This window comes from Macadamia integrifolia, chromosome 4 (genome assembly GCF_013358625.1).
Source record: "Macadamia integrifolia cultivar HAES 741 chromosome 4, SCU_Mint_v3, whole genome shotgun sequence".
Lineage (NCBI taxonomy): Eukaryota > Viridiplantae > Streptophyta > Magnoliopsida > Proteales > Proteaceae > Macadamia > Macadamia integrifolia.
Window position 1 is genome coordinate 36,144,589 of NC_056560.1, and position 13,309 is coordinate 36,157,897.

A 13,309-nucleotide genomic window follows, 5' to 3' on the forward strand; every position below is an offset into this window, starting at 1 on the left:
TTTTTAACCAAGCTGGGTTGACAAACAGATTTTCAAATCGGACATTTTTGCCCTACTTGTAATGATGTGTCAGTCATTTTAAAGGTCTAGATAGGTAAATTCGCAAATCTACACATTAACATAACGTGTCCGACTCCGACACTTTTTCGTTGCCATGCTAAATCAAAAAGCACTGCACCTACCTTCAGTCCTTCTCGAAGCTCCGGCGGTGCGATGTTTCATTAGGTTTAGTTTTGTATAGGCTAAGATCTTTGTTGTTGAAGAAGTTCGTGTTGGTATACGATGTCTTGTATTCCATCGCAGTTTAATCCAGGGAGTACTGGTGCAGCGCTTCGACAGGCAAGATGACGGTCCCACTAGCCGGTTAACAAACTGTGGGGGTTGCAAGGGGGGCAGGAGGCCCCCTGCATAGCAAGGGGTATAGAAGGGCGTAACCCCTCGCTCGAATTTTTTGTTTGAGGGCAATTGTGTATTTTTCAGATTAAGGTCTTTTCGCTATATATTTATAGCGAGGGTTTTTTTCTCTATAAATGCAAGTAATACTAAAAGGTGTGAGGACAAGCATTGTAACCCTATTCTCCATTGATAGTGAAGCAGAATCTCATCTCACCAGGGACATAGGCAACCTTACCAAACCTCGTAAAATCTGTGTGCATTGTTTGTTCTGCTTTTTCACTATCCTCTGCATCGTTTTAGGGTTACGTTTCTACAGTTCGCTCAATAACCTTTCGATGGATTCATCGTCGTCAGTGTACAAGCCAAGGAGGATCTCACCTGAGGACCCAATGATGATGGCAATGGATTCAATAGGATGGAGAGACCACCCATGCGAAAATTTTGTTGAGTGCCTTATTCAATTCCTTTGTTCCTATAAACAATAATGTTGGGAGAATTACACGTATGGTGGATATCATTTTACCGTTAGGCCTTCTCATCTATTTATGCCCTCTTTTCATTCTCCAACTACAACAGAAGAGCCGTACTGGAATGCGGTGGTGGTACGTACCAAACTCTGATCCAAATGGTCGACTTCAATTTTGGTTCGAGTGTGTTGATAAACAAAACTTCACGAGCCCTCTTCTCTCCTTAGGAATCAACACCAAAATTAACTTATAAACTTTACATAGATTGTTACACATGTGCCCTAATATGGTCTTATTTGAATTCTTGTGATAGATCTCGGATCAAAGATAAAGAGTGTCAATGGATTTTGGCTCACGATAGCTCATTGCAAAAAGGGAAATGATGATTCCACTTGTTTGTGCATATCATGTCAGTCCAACTGGAGGGGATTTAGACCTTCTGACCCTAAGCAGTAAGTTACTCGACACCTCCCTACCCGAGTCCCGGCACGTACCAAAATTATCGGAAGACCATGCACACAACATCGAGCAAACCCCTATGAAATGACCAAGTAGGGACAACAAGCATTCAACGTACAACACTGCCTTGACCACCGGAAACACCTAGGCTGAATTCGGTGACTTAATAGGCTACTGGTTGGGTTCCGATGCTCATGAGCTGCACCACCCGCATCGTGGCCAGTCTCGCACGACCTCACATATTCTCCCACACCTCTCCCCATGACTTGTACACCCTATGAGTCTAAGGAGGTGGGCTCGCGTGTCCCGAATGAAGGAATAACCCACTTGAACTGGACAAGTGCCCATCTAAACGGACCTTAATTCCATCACTTACTATAGATATGAGAAGTGAGCTCATTTCTCACTTCTCACTTGTCCAAAAACGTGAATGGAGAGAGAAAAGAGGAGAGAAAAGAAGAGAAAGAAAGAGAAGGAGGGAAGCTCGGTTGAGCTCCCACCTCCGCATCCCGCTACCGGAATCTTGCCGAAGGTAGGTGCTACTTCTCCTACTACTCTCTTTCCTCATTTCGAGCTTGTACATTTAAGAATGGAAGTGAACCACTGGGTTTGAAGTGTGAGATTTGACCTCGGCACCTTCCAAAGCTCGGGTGAGTGTTCATTTCACTCCCCCATGTGATTGTCGAGCTCAAACCAAGCTAGGTGAGCTCCGATAAATCTTGTGACCAACTAAGTAGCTAGGTTTCCAATCGTTAGGTTGTAGTATCTCCCAAATGGCTCTGCGAATCGAATTTCTTTGGCTTAAAATGGAGGTAGGAATACCCCCTACAAACTCCACAGAACAAAACCCGATAATTGGGCGCGAGTCAAAAAGTCCCAAATTCCATGGCTCATTTCTAGGAATCCACTGGAAACAACTTGGGCAGGATCCATGGCATATTTCTGGTGAAGTTCTAGCCCTTAGGAGCTTTCTATTTGATCCACCATAAACACCACTGATATTTTCAATGGATATTTTCGGTGACCTATCCAGTGTTGTCAAAAAATTGACAGTGTTTGTATACTTAGGGTGTAACCCTTATAGGTCCCCTTCGGTGTTCTTGACATGCATTGATGTCGATTACCTTTGTGCATAGGACAGAGACACGCACGTACAACAAGACCACAAGTGAGTTGACACCTGGTTGATACACTTAGAACCCGATCTAACCAATTACAACCAAGGTGAGGGATGGTTGAGTGTATTTTGTGGAATGTTTGATATTTAGAAATTGCTCACATGTGTTAGAAATATTAAATGATTATTTAATTATTGATATGATTATATTGATAATTGTGAACATGTTATTTATTATGAATCATTATATTTTATAAAATGTGGAAATTGGATATGTGATTATGTTGAGATGTGGATATGAGGCAGGATCCGATGTAACCGAGGTGGTTCTGGTACCGTGATCGATGGTGATTCCGGCATCGTGCACTCCAGAACTATACTTAGAAATGGATATGCGATGTGACCAATGATAATTTCAGTATTGCATAGTCCATACTCAACTACTTGTATGCTAGCTAGGCTTGGAAATGGATGCGATGTGGGCGATGGGTGACTCTGGTATCATATGCCATACTAACTGTGTCATTATGCAAGGCATGTAGTATATTGTGATTAGGTAACATTTCTCATGTTGTGCCCCCTTGCCAACAGGGGGTAAGGTGTTGGATAACCCAGTGGTGTATGGTTGATGAACCTTTTTAAAATGCCACACCCACAGTACGATGTGATTATTGCCGGAGGTGGGAATTAGTCTAGCGTGGCCAATAGTGATTCCGATGTCGTGACTGCCAGGAGGGGGTTATCAGGGGTTTTTTAGGTGACCGATGGTTGCATTCCAGGACAGGCAGGCTCCTAATCACGACTAAGGTTTGTATCGTTGGATAACCGATGTGTGAGTTTTGGAATCAGGGATACAACCTAATACATCATAGTAGCATGAACCCTACTTAGTTGTATGTTAGGTAGTTTAATAATCAAATGGATTGCATCATTCGCATCATGAAATATGTGTTTTAATCTATAATTATGACATCATTGATTATTATGTATGTGATTGCTTGTGCACGAAAACCCCATCCCTCACTAAGCTAGTTGGAGCTCCCCTCTTATATATTGCTTTTTAGATGATGATGTTGGTACTATGGTACTGCTGGAATGTGACTCTAGTTCCTTCACATCAGAGTATGGAGTCAATGACTGGTGGATACCAGAGACTGAGGAGCATGACCAGGACTATACCTATGACACCTACGCCCATGTGGCACCCTAAGAGGCTTGGTGCCCCTTTTTTGATATTTTGATACCAAATTATTGATGGGTATTCTTTTGGGCTTATTTATATGTAAGTCATGGATAATTGTAAATGGAATAACTTGGTTATGGATATATACTATCATTAGATATTACCCCTCTTTATTATATTCTGCTATTTATACTATGATTCCACTGCCATTATTCTTATGGTTCGGTGTTGTGTGATTGTGTATGTTAAGGTATTACTGTCAGAGATCCTGGTAGGAGTGTGAGATGGGTAAGCGTCTTACTCACACCGCCGGTATTCCTAGTATAACGCGGAGCAGGGTGTGACATAGATTTTTGTAACTAATCTTTTCCACATTCTTGTAAGCTTTCTAAGAAACCATGAACAATGATGGAGAGGCAAGGAGAGCGCTCCTTGCCACAGTATAAAGTAAAGAAGAAATTTCCGATCAGAAATTTGAAGAATGAGTAAGGGAACCCCATCTTATTGTTTCATGGAGTCCACCTAGTGGTACTTTAAAGTCATTGTCGTTCCCTAAGCATTCACACACAATTCTCAATTGCAAAAAAATAGAATTTATTACTTGTAAATTCTTACGAACAACCCAATTCCACTGTAATGGAACCATGGTCTACTATGCAACAATAATGTTGATGGAATCATTTGGTTGTATATTCCCAAAGCTTTGACAGCCACACCAACAAGGCTACCTCAGGATTTGGTTGGTGGGTGGCGACGGGGTAGGGGTGGCAGAAGGGAGCCATAAGGGAAGGGGAAGGGGAGCCAGAGAGTAAGAGACGGAGAAAAAGGGGTGAGGGAGAGGAAGTAGGGGAAAGTACAAAAAGATAAATAAATAAAAAATAAAATAAATAAAAAGATACCATCTCTCTAAAAGATTAGATGTGGTGTGGATTGGTAAGCACCTTGGTCCACCCAATAAAAATCAAACTTCAACCCTAAGTAAATATACATCATTATTGCATGGGCTAGGCTAGATTTGATCATATATGCATCAATATCAAACACATTGAATGAAAAACATGGACAAAACACGTAAAAGAAAATGGATATCCACATATCCATATCCAACTGCTCTACAGTGTCCGTATACTGAATGTAAAGTAGACATGATGAATAGTTGAGAAATCAAGACAAAAGCTAGCCCTAGCATTTTTTTTTTTATGCAAAGCTCTAGCATTCATCTCATGAAATATGATAAGACTAGCCCTAACATTAGATCATGGATATGGGCATTGGGATTATGATATGCAACCATTATATATATCATGCACATACAAGCAAGATGATAGTGTAAGCAAGATATAACATTGAATAAGAAAAAAGAAAGCAAAAATGTTGAACAAGGGGAACTAACATCGAGAAAACCATAGGAAAATATGTAATTAAAACTTAGAAAAATCCAAGAAAACCATTAGAAAGAGGACATCTAGGCCTACAAGTTTGAAGAAGATTTTTTTTTTTTTAAATTAGAGAAAATGCATTTAGATGGCCAATAATGAGAGATTCCATGGTTTAGAAATCTCAGATTTTGAACAGACCAGCAAAGGAGTAAATCCAAGAGGAATAATAAAATAAACTTTTAAAAAGTATAAAAATTCTATAATATATAAATGAGATGCTAATATACAACTTTGAAGAAGGAAGTTTTGTAAAACCAGGTACAAAATTTCATATTAACTGATTACACTTCACTGTAGTCCTATTAGGAACAATAGTGAGTTGTGCTCAATAGAAGTATGATAACCGAATGCACAAAACTCGGAATGCAATGTTATAAAATGAAAATATAATAAGATTTACCCCTCTACAAGTTTTGTGAAGGGTGTTTGATGATTGAAAGGATGGGGCTTTAAGTAATTTAAGTGTAAACCAAAACTGATGTGAAGTGCAATAAAACAACGCATATATGTGATTCTAGTGCACGAATCTCGTCGATCATGGTAGCTTGAACTATTGCGGGATCCTCCAAAACATGGTTGGGGTCTGGTATTTATAGTTTTAGGCCTTTTTCTCAACCAAGGTAAGTAAAGAATGCTTTCATATTTGGGGTGATCTTTTTACTCCTTGGAGAGAGATTTTGTGTCTATTTATAGGAAGTAAATATCTCCCAAGGTATGGAGAAATGCTCACATTTGTCACATGGATTTTCTAGAGTATTTTATGTAAACTAGAGATTTTAGTGTGTGTCTAAGTGCATGCCTTGGGCAGCAAGTATGAGATTGGGCTGAGATATTACCGAAGATATGTAAAATCCCTACAATTTCGCAAAGCTAGTACAATTTATGGCTTAACTGTCGGAATTCATAATTTGGCCGACATCGGCCTAGATGCAAATGGAGTCAACTAGAATGCACCCAACACCAGCATGAGTCAGGCTTGAGTTGACTTAGTGGGTTTGGTTCAATTGGATTTTTGGCTCAATTTAAGACCAATCTATGGTTTCTTGGGTGGTCTCGGTCAACTCTAAGTGTGTCAAAGCCATTTGCCGATTTTGAAAATACTCATCTAATTAATTTACCATCTTATGCCAGTATGGAATCAAAAGTACACTTTCTAAGTCTAAGAAAAGTTTTTAAGTCTAAGAAGAGACCTTGATCGTAAATACAGGATCACTTCGCATCTCATGAGGTTCCCGACTCATCATCGCTTAGCCCTTCTAAGGGTGACAAAATGTGGTCTCCTCAAAATACCCCTCTTTGATTGAGACTGTGGAACAATAAAAAATCAAAGTGATCCTCATATAGGACATTTCATTCTGTAAGCAAAACTTTCGATTCCATGCTCAGGGGTATTGATAATAAAACACGGTAAAAATAACGAAAATGACACCATGTAGGCTAAAATGTCGTCGAATGAAACCCAAGTGAGGGATGAAAATATGGGAGTAGCTAAAAAAGCTTTAAATCAAAGGATCTTGTTAATAAAAAAAAAAAGTTGAAAATCCCTTTTAGCAGCCATGCGACTTTGAACCGAAGGGTTTTGATGATGATTAGGATATACTTGGATTTAATACTTAAGCTGCTATTGTCTAGGCTGCCTGGATAATGACTATGTCTTGTTGGTATCCTCACCAAGGTTAATTGAATTTGACTGTTGCTTGGTACACTTATGAGGGTATAGAGGCTACAAATTCTCTCAGTAACTCCTTTGGGGATATGGATTTCTCTGCTTTGCATAATTTGACTTCTTCCCATGCCTGATTAAACTGTGATTCATTGGGAAATGTCTATCTATTGATGTTTATCATTGTTGTCCACTAGAGAGTATGAGGATGTGTTCCCTACCACTTAGGGGAATTTTGCTCAAATTACTCATGTCACGAGACCCACTAGCATTTGTGGTGTCCATATATGTCTTTTTTCCTTTTTTTTTTTTTTTTTAAACAGAATGTACTTGATTAGTGCCAGCATAGGTTTTGCCGAGGTTGACAAAATGCCACTAATTGTGGGTCAGGGTGTAAATAGAGCTGGCTCAACTAACTTTTAGGCTGTTGTTTAGGGTTAAAATGGGGTTCGGATGTTTTTATACCCATTTTCCATCCTTATCTTGGTCGTTTGGGCCCTATAGAGTGAAATTTTGCTTATTTGCGTAAATTTCCCATGATTTCTTGGTCTTAAGTTGGTTCGGAGGTTTTTCTCCCTTGCCTTGCATTGTTATTACTATTTGGTACACAATTTTCTCCATTGATTGGGGAACTTGGGTGTCAATCTGTGAGATTGAAGTTATTTTTGTGGGAGAGGTGTACAAGAGAGAGTCAAGGTCCTTTTGCTTAGATCGTCCATCTCCATTCTTTTCTCTTTTTCTCCTTTGTTCCAACCTAGAAAACCCTAGGTTTTTTGTGAGTGTTGAGAGCAATTCCACCCAAGAATAAGGGCAAGCGGGTGATGGTCAGTGGGGATCCTCCCACTAGGAGGCTTAGACCACGTGGGGCTGCTATCACCATTCCCAAGATATAGATGGCTACAAGGGAGCAACACCAAAAGCACAGTATTCCTCTTGATCGAGTTTTGAGGATACGGTGGCCTTTTTCGACAAAGACCGTTGGAGTGATGATGAATACGATCATGATGATCGTGCTCATTGGTACAAGAGGAAGCACTTGAAGAATACGGCTTCTTATATCTGAAATTGGGTGTGGACACCCAACGCGGTTAGCACTTTGTCCTTTTGAATTTTATATTTGCTTTCTATTGTTGACTTCATGATTAAGATTTAGATGATCTCATTTGACGGGGTTCTATTTAGGATTTTATGGAGATTTTCCATTCTCTAACTTCACCTTTGTTATGGGTCATGGTATCCTATTATGTCTCTGTCTTGAGTTGCACTTTTGGTTTTGTCTCTTGCAGAAGGTTGACCACATAAATAAGTACCAGTTGGTACTACATGCTTTAGTAGTACAATGACCTATGCCCGGCCATCCAAAGGTGGATCAAGGATGTGGGCTTCGAAGATTTCTTGCAGTTGCTGGCACGTCACTGTGACCATGATTTGTACCAAATCTTGATGGGGCAATGGTGGTCGTCTACCCAAACTTTCCACTTCATTTGTGGGGAGATGACCATCAACCCATTAGACTTTAGCTTGGGCGCGGGCCTATGATTTACAGGCATGTCTATTTCGAGTTGCTTGAAGGGACGGGACCTTGTGTATACACCCAATTTTGTCACCCACCTCTGGAAATGATGATTTATAGGATGTGGATATGATCTACGCTTTCAATCGGAGGAGAATTCAACCTTTCAAATTAACTTGGACTCTACCCAAAACCCTAATCCATACATGGTCAAACCATGCTTTATCTTGTTGCACTCAATACTAGCATATTGTACACTGACAAATCGAATCTAAGTACTCTCAGACAGAGCAGGGGCGGAATGAAAAAGGATTGCTAGGTACAATAGGGTAAGAACCCTTCCTTGTGAGTCCCAAATGGTTCTAAGCCGAAAAGAGGTTCGGCACCCATATTGATGGATAGTACTCGGAAAGACGATACGTGCGACATATGTTGCACGAAAATCAGACCATTGGATCTCCTGGGGATCGCACTTAGAAGTTAGGTGTTCTAAGAAGGGTATGATCGACATCTAGGAATATGGAAGGAAATATTCCTTTCCCGTGGCCCCGTAAAAAATTTGGTGGCCCCATAAAAAGTAGCTACTTTTGGTGACTTCTTTCACCCCTTTTTGTCTGAATCCCTATAAATAGGGGCCTATTCACTCATCCCCAAACACGCAAAGGTCTAGCCTTTCACCTACCCCTCTCTTTGTGAGTCACCTACCTTCCTAAGTGTCCCAAAGTGTTGAGAAAATCCCTTTGGTCTTCACTTTTTCTCATCTTAACCTCTACCCACTAAAGTTCTGCCAAAATACTCACAAGCACAATTACCTCGGTTTGCATGCCAAAACAAAAAAAATTCAAAAATACCAAAAAATAATCTCCCAACCCTTAGGAATCTCTTAGAAAGTTTTTAGCTACCCCATTTTCTCTATATTCTTTTGGATTCCATCAGCATTATCCCAGGATTCCAAAATTCTGTCGAAATTCTTAGAAGTTGTGAAGGGTTTTAGAAAGGCTGAAGTCTTCGAAGAAGGAAAGTAGATGGTCAAATTCCACCTCCACCTGAGTCAGGGGACACCTACTGTTACACCCATACCCTAACCCGATCTGATTTGAACTTTTGTGATAGATCTCGGACCGGAGATACAGAGTATCAATGGGTTTTGGCTTGTGGCAGCTCATTGTAAGAAGGGAAGGGATGACCTCACTTGCTTGTGCATTTTATACCAGTCTAACTGGAGAGGATTCATGCCTTCTGACCCCGAGCGATAAGTGACTCAACATCTCCCTACCCGAGTCCCGACACATACCAAAATTATCGGAAGAACATGGTCATAACTAAGGCCAACACCACCGGGGATGGCCAAGTGGGGATAGCAACCAGTCAAGGCACAACATTGCCTTGACCACCAGAAACAAGGCCACCTGAAGCACATGGGGTGAATCCGGTGACCCTGAATCCGGTGGCCTAACAGCTGCTGGTTAGGTTTCGATTCCCATGGGTCCCACCATCCGTATCATGGCCAATGTCGTATGACCTCACACACTCTCCCACACCCTTCTCCATGACTTGTACGCCCTATGAGCCTAAGGAGGTGGGCCCATGTCACACCCCGTTCACACCGAACCGGGCCAGTGACCGGGTTAACACCGGTTAACCCAAACCTGCCAGGATCATCTGATACTGTATTCCACCACAGCATACACACAACTAATAAAAGCTTATCAGATCAGCGGAAGACTTGGTTTACCTGTGAATATTCCCCTAATACTTGATACCCGAATTGTGATACAATAGTTATATACATGTGGGCCCGAAGGCATGATGATTACACAATAAAAGTACAATTCACATATCAAGTACAAAAAGGAAACCATAAAAAATCAGAGTATACAGCTCGGCTCGGTATCAAGCCTAGAGCTCAGCTCGGTATCAAAGGTTGAGCCCAGCTCGGCATCACATGGTAGAGATCAGCTCGGCCTCAAAAGTGGAGCTCAGCTCGGCATCAGAACTGCGGTCCCGCAGCACAACTCTCGCACGAGCAATCAGTGCCGTGCTCTAACTCCTTAGGGGCCCACCAGTCCTCTTCAAGGAACTCAACTGTGGGGCCTGACCCGTGCTCTTCAGATGGATGACCTGCAAAATCATCTAAAAGAGGTGCACACGTGGGATGAGCTCACTAGCTCAGTAAGTGGAAAGATGGACCACACAACAGTCCACACAACAATCACAACCATATGCACTATATGCTATGCATTACATTTTAAATTACATCTACCTAAGCAACATTACTAAGTCTTTGGTTTAGTGCTACTACAACCACAGTGCGCGTATACTCTGGGTACGAGCCGCAAACTTCATCCCGCGATACGCCCATAGGGCTGTCGGAGAAGGCCCACCGTGAGTACTCGAAAAAGTAAAACATGCCGACCACTGGCTCTCAACAGAAAAGTAAATGACTGAAATTAAAGGTGCTGACTCTAGCAATTTAAAAGCAGTACGATTGGCCCTCTTGAATATACCACCGGGGTTGCCGACCGTCCTAATGACCCGCTGAGCATTATGTCTAACCGCCACAGTGACCTGACAACCGCGACCACTGCTTCCCCCCAAATGGTAATCCAACACCTTAACCCCTGTTGGGAAGGGTCGTAGCATGGGAATGTGAAAATCCTAAACCGCATGCTCCTATATGACAATAGTACGATTGCATAGTGCCACCGCGTCCCATACCACGGGCCACCAATGCACTCGTTTCCAAGCTGACTACGGCATCTAGTCTATTTATGCATCATGCACAATGATGTCAACATTCATCACATAAGCATATCATCACTTGGCATTTAGAAAATAAACACAACACCCATGCATAACAATGTGAGGATGACTAATCTACATAGCACTTTCATGATGACATGGCTAGATTAGATATGACTAAATGAATGCCAAGCAATGCCTTGAAACAAGGCCAAACGTCCTCTCCCCACTTATCTGTAGTGTACAAGGACTCCCGTTCAGTACGGGTGAGATCCGGTGCGAGAAGCGTAGGATTTGGTGAACCTAACATGAGTGAGCGGGGTTAGTATTTCACTATCTTGGAATCAAGATTAACACGATCCAATGACACGATCATGTTTAGAATCCTAAAAGAAGGTCACACGTCCGATTTGGGTCCAATCGGACGTAAAAATCACATTTGGAGCCCTCGGGTGGGTCAGACAGCCCACCTGTCTGACCCACCGGTCTGGATCGGCGGGTAGGTCGGCCCGTTGGTTGGCCCATCGGTTTGGCCTGCCGATTGGGCCAGGGGCATCTGCTAAGACTGGTGGTCAGGGTGGCCCGCCGGTTGTGCCTGAGGGCCATGCCCTCTCTGGCGGGTGCCCACAGGCGGGCCAGATGGCCCCCCAGTCTTGGCGAGAAACCTGCTGTTTCTTCCCAACTTCTCCCATTTTCTTTGGGGATTCAAATGGGGCTTTTCCAAATCCATTCTTCACACATTCAAGGTCTTATAGGATGGTTCTAACCTAGATCTAGGTTAGATTTAAGGAATGGGAAGCCCTCTTACCTTCTTTGCTTAAGAACACCTTCAAACACCAAAAATCACTTCAAATCCACAATGCTTCTCCAACCTTGTAAATACTTCTTCAAATCCTTCAAGATCAACACATAAATCATCTATTAAACCTTAGATTCATCATTTCAAGGGGGATTTACAAGATCTCAAGAAACCCTATCCAAATCAAGGGTTTTACTTGGGTATGGTGAAGGTTTAAGGAACCTAAGCTTTGCTCACCTCTAAATGTAGATCTAGTGTTGAAGATCACTCTTCCGGCGTCAGAATGGGAAGATCAAGCCTCGGTGCCGCTGAAATCCTTCTCTTCTTCCTCTTCCTTCTCTTCTCTTCTTCTTTCCTTTCTTTTCTCTCTCCTCTTTACTCTTCTCACCAACGTATGAGTGTCATAAATGAGAAAAGAAAAGAAAAAGTATAAATGCTATATATACTTCTTTAAAATACTAAGTAATTCACATGGGTGGGTCACTCAGGTGGGTGGATGCGCCCACTTGTTCGCCCACCTGAGGGCCAAAACTTGGGATTTTGACAGAGTTCGGGCCTCGGCACGAATCTCACTCTTGGCATACGTTGTAGTATACGTATGCACTTTAATATACGGCTACATACTTGCTTTATCCGTACATGGCCTTGTGATAGGTGCATGTATACGGCTTGGGTATTCCCGTCTCTTCTGGCACTGGCTCGGACTTGTCGAGCCAGCCGGTGTTTAAGGTCACCCTTGCCATCATAGTCCATAAGGAACCCGCTCTAATTCTCTCCGGTTCGGGTCTTGCGTGGTTAAACCAGGTCAACCGTGTAATCAGACCGGGTTTAAGAAGTAGGGTATTACAGCCCATGTGTCCTAAATGATGGAATAACCTATTTGGACCGGACAAGGATTAACCAAACAGGCCCTAAGCATTTCACTTACTATAAAAGGGAAACTAAGTTCATTTCTCACTTCCCACCTTGTCCAAAACATGGGAGGGAGAGAAGAGAGGAGAGAAAGGAAGATAAGGAAGGAGAAGAAGAAGGAGGAGAAGGGAGGAGTTGGCCTAGCTCTCGGCTTTGCATCCTGCTGTCGAAACCTTATCGGAGGTAGTTGCTACATCCTCTACCACTCTCTTTCTTCATTTTGAGCATGGTAGTTGAGCGAGAGAATGAATCATCGGGTTGGAGGGGTAAGCCTCAACCCTGGAAGTTGGGTGAATGTGTATTTCACTCTGCCATGTGACTGTCAAGCTTAAACCATGCCGATGAGCTCTGACAACACCTTAGGCCAAAACTGAGGTTAGGGTTTCGATCTTCCAATCATCATATCTCCTTAATGGCTCGATGGAGTCAGGATTTCTTTAGCTTAAAATGAAGGTAGGAAGACCCTCTACAAACTTTATGGAGCAAATCCTGGTAATCAGACTTGAGCCGAAAAGCCCCAAATCCCTAGGCTCATTTTTGGGAATCCATCAGAAACACCCATCAAAAACAGCATGGACAGGATCCGGTGGCATATTTCTGGTGACGTCTAGGCTCTTAG